We start from the raw sequence: 4,865 nt of genomic DNA on the forward strand, positions 1-4,865 counted from the left end.
CTTCTGTCAGCATATCATTTTATGTCATGTGTGTGGCTTGGAGTTTAGAGATGAAGTTTTCCATCACTAAGTTCCTCAAATACTTGAGGGCCTAACAGTGTGCAGGTGCATGGGAACAAATGCTATCCTGTCTTCCTGACTTCCCTACTCGCAGGGAGACCATCACCACAAAATATTATTCATTGGAGAAGTGTGTATGAAGTATGGTGGGGCCAGATCATTCAGAACTTTTGTGGTACAGATGGCATCAGGCTATTTTTACAGAAGAGGTGATGTATTAAAAGATGAGTAAGTACTTGTTCAACAGGTGCAAAAGGGAATCGAGAGTATGCCTGTAAAGGAATGGCAGAAACTGACATGTGAAAAATACATTCTAGAAAGAACTGGAAGGTCATTGTGACTGGAAAGCAGGATGGGTAGAGAGGAAATTGAAAGTGTAGTTTAACGTTGAACCAGGTTGAGATTTATGTGCTCTTCTGGGAGCTGAATTTACTTATAGTTAGTGGAATGTCCTTGGGGGTTAAATGCAGGGAAATGACTGAAGATGAAGTTGTAGATGGTCCTGGTAGAGTGAGGAGAAAGCACCAGAGGCATTAAGAGAGTTGGTTCTCTAGGTAAGGAATAGGGCCTGCCCAAGGGGTAAACCCCAGGGATGGGACAGCTGGGCCAGGGTGGATATGAAGATCTGAGGGAAAACCAAAGTCAGTGGTGAAAAGATGATTTAGAGAGGAAGATGCATGTGTGCCTGTCCCGCCCCCACTTTTTTTTTTTTTTGCTTTGAGTTTCAATTGATGCCATTAACTGAGAAAGGGAGGACAGGTGGAGAAATGGGAGTAGTGGGAGGAAGGAAAGATGACTTCAATTTTGAATACCCTGAACCTGGTTGGAACCTAACAAGTAGACACTTCTTCCCTAGCACTAGAACTCAGGAGAAAGGTCTGGAATGGAAATGAAATACACAAGGCATTTATGCATGTGTATTATATACTATTTGAAGATTTGACCAGGAGGAAAGGAGAAAACAGTGAATTCCAACATTTGAAGACTGAGCAGAAGAGAAGCTCAAAAAGGTGAGTGATGTAAATAGTAAGGTAGGAGAACCACCCCCCTGAAAGGGGAGGAGGTGGCCAGTCCCATCAGACTTAGTGGTTAAGGAGGTAAATTGAAGAGAACATTGTGATTTTGGTTGTTGAATCACTGATCCTTGAAAGAGCATTTTCTGTAGGAGCAAAAGAGGGGTCCCAGGCAAAATTATATTGGGTCAGTGAAAGAATAGCAAGGAAGTGCTGGCTTTTCTCAATCTGGAGATGACAAAAAGGAAGGGAAGATTTCTTAAGAGGAAACCAGGTGATACTATTGTTTAAGTTGGATATAGGATAGGAGTAGGTCTAACAAAAGAGCACAAAAGGAAGACACAAGGGAGCAGGAAAATACTGGAGTAAGACCTTGAAGGGAGTAGTTAGGATATATTAAGGACTCAGAGGGGAGATTGACCTTAGAAAGGGGGAGAAGGACTTTTGGAACCATTGCACAAACCTAAACATTCATGATGGGAAGTGAAGAGATGGGCGAGCAAGCATCAAGAGAGGTCTTTGAGGAGCAAAAGAATGAGGAGTTGAGGAAATTCAAGTCTAATAGACCATTCTGTCTATAAAGACTAGGTTTTGAAGATGAAGACGGTGTAGATGGAGAAGGAAAATGGGATTGTTCTCGATCAGTATCTCCTGATCTGAAAGGAGACTGGAACTAAAGCATAAGATTCTTGAAGCCTTATAATTGCTCCTGCCATTATTCTCCAGTAAAACCAAAAGCATCAGTCCAGTTGACCCAGACTAGGCTCCCCACTTTGCAGCCTAGTCGACTTGATGCTTTTGAGCTTCAGCCACCTTAGATTGGACTAACTGAGATCTTGGGGCCTTTTAATTCTGTCCTTGCTCTTAGTAAATTACAGTTCAGTCTAAAAAGCAGGATTGCGAATGGCTGAATTAGGTATAGACATTACAGAATCCTAGAAATAATACTTTATATTTGGTAGTGGAATAAGAATGTGCGTGTTTATTCTAAATGTTTCCTTTTTGCCTCTTGGTAAGATAACCAAAATTCAGGGAAAAAGCTATAAATTCTAAGTTTAGGTGAGCTAACATTCCACATCACAAATGGTTAATAATCAATAAACTAGTAGGCCCCATTCGTGACATTTTAACTTCCATGTGTTTTAGCCTGGGGATGATTAATTATACCTCTTCTGCTTCATGAGGTACCGGTGTCAGTTTGTAAAGATGTCCTCTGCTTCACTTATTATTTCTTTCTTTGCAATGGTAGAAATACAAATATAAAGGTCATGAAATTAGCCAGTTTATGAATTCAAATCAAGGGGAAAAGTTTTGACAAAGGTTTTATTTCTGTAGCTGAGAAGACAGCTCATCAGAAGTTATTAGACAATAGCAAGTTTTATAAATAACTGAAAAGAGCATTTGGATGTGTTTCAAGGGGTTTTTGAGTAAGTACCAATGGGTGGTTAAGCTGCTGATCAATTCTTACACTTTGAAATGCAAATTTAAAGTTAGCTTAAGTGGAATGGGGTTGGAAACTTGGGCTGAGGGAAGGAGTACAAATCATACTAAAATTACTTGGTTACCACTTAGTGAAGTTACACCTACCTCCTCTGCAGTTTGTATCATGTTTTGAAATGCTTACAAAACAAAAAAAGCTTTAGTTCCCCAACCTCAGTGAATTTTACCTGTGCTCCATCTCAACAGAGTTCTGTCCTCCACTCCCACTCCTAGCATGAATACAGAAAAAATGTGGTATATTTAATAAAGAAACAAATGACAGGTTTTGTTTTTTTTTTTTTTAAGTGCTTCCAGAGTGATGCTGACACACAACCAGGTCACTGACCCACAGGTAAATGCGAGTGGTGCCTGCAGCTGTAATAAGCCAGGTGTGTGCTGGGCTCCAGACCCTTTAGTCCAACTACCCCTTAGACATGGCCTCTTAGCACCTCCTGAACTTGTATTCCCCATCTCTCTTCCTCTTTCCTTCCATGTACCCCTCTTGTGTCGTTTGTGAAGAGCATAAGTATCCCCTCAATTGCCCAAACCAGAAACCTGCCAGTCCTCCACCCATGCATCTAGTCACCATGCCTGTTAATTCCACCTTCAGAATATCTCAGCTCCCGCAGCTGCTTCCACCTTCCACTACCTTAATTCAGGCCACCGCCCCCAGCATTTCTTGGGTCACTGCAAGAGTTTCCCAGCTGGTCTCTAGGGCTCTGTACTTTAAAGCAGCCACAGTAACCTTTCCAAAAGTCAAACCAAAGGGCGCCTGGGTGATGCAGATGGTTGAACGTCTGACTTTTGGTTTCTGCTCAAGTCATGATCTCGGGGTAGTGGGATCAAGCCCCCAGGTCCAGGGTCTGCACTCATCAGGGAGTCTGCTTGGCATTCTGTCGCCCACTCCTTACCCCTCCCATTTATATGGGAAGTAAAATTAAAATCTGATCGTACCACTGTCACTTGAAACCATTAAACGCTTTCCCATTGTCCTGAGGATAAAATTCCCAAAGTTGCTGTCAGGCCCTTCCTCTTCAGGTCCTGCTCATCTCCAGCCTTACCTCCCCATTGTTGCCTGCCACCACCTCCCCAAATTATGAATATACCTTCGTGCTCTGCAGGCCTGTCACCTTTTTAAGTGCTCTTTCCTCTGCAGCGGATCTCCTTTCCCCCACCGCTTTTCCTCCACTTTTCAGGGCTCAGCTCACAGTTCACTTCCTCTGGGAAGCCTTCTTGACAGCCATCTCTCTCACACACACACACAAACACACACACACACACACACCCCAGGTGGGTTCACACACACACACACACACACACCCCAGGTGGGTTAGGTGCCTCCCTGGTAATCCCCCTGAACATTTGGCATTTACTCGCGTTTGCCCTGAATTACAATTCTTTAACACTTGTCTGTTTTCCTGATAGGCTGTGAGGTCCTCCGGGGAAGCGCCAAGTCTTGTTTATTTTCCACCATCCCAGAACTGACAATGCTTGTCATATGATGCATGCTAAAAATACTGAAAATGACTGAATTTTATTTTTGACACACACACACACACACACACACACACAAAAACATGAAAAACCAACCTAGTTTTGGGCTAGTTTTATTTAATTTATCTGAATTAAATAAGTGGAAGAGCAAGATGGAATATTTTGAAATAACCCAGGAAATCAGGAAAGATTGAACTCGTAAGAACAGTTGAATAAAATTGCACTAGATTTTTGAAGTTTTGTTTTTAAGACAGAAGAGGAAAATGTTAAGAAACACTTCAGGAAAAGAATAGAGCCCACGGACACCTGAAATCCCCTGAAGTGACAAGTCAAATTGATTACTTAAGATTCTGACGGAACCCAGAATCTCCTCTTCACCCTGGCCAAGTGGGTGCCCTGTGAGTTTTGTATTGGGATTGTCACATGCAAAAATGGCCACTCTGTGTGGCCATTTGTTTCAATAATGGGATTAGGGGGTACTGCAGGGTTGGCTAGCATGACTTATACATGGAACTGATTCATTTTCGCCAGATAACCTTGTTTATGGGGTGGGATTGAATTAGATGTCTTGCAATGAGATGACTGCATGTGGGAGGTGTCTGGACTAAAATTCAGCCTACAGAGAAAGGTGGGGCCAGTTTCTTACAACTTACCTCCACTGCCTGTTAAGAAAAACTACATCTGTTGGAGATTTTCTTTTTGCTGAGCATTGTTGTGGCTGTCAGTTAATAGAATCCTATAGGTTATTTTACTGTGAAGGACCCAAGGCTCAGAGGTGTTCAACAATTAGCCCGCATCCCACCATTAATAAATGACAGG

The sequence above is a fragment of the Enhydra lutris genome, unplaced genomic scaffold, assembly GCF_002288905.1.
Source record: "Enhydra lutris kenyoni isolate GAN:26980312 unplaced genomic scaffold, ASM228890v2 scaffoldscaffold3, whole genome shotgun sequence".
Taxonomy (NCBI): Eukaryota; Metazoa; Chordata; class Mammalia; order Carnivora; family Mustelidae; genus Enhydra; species Enhydra lutris.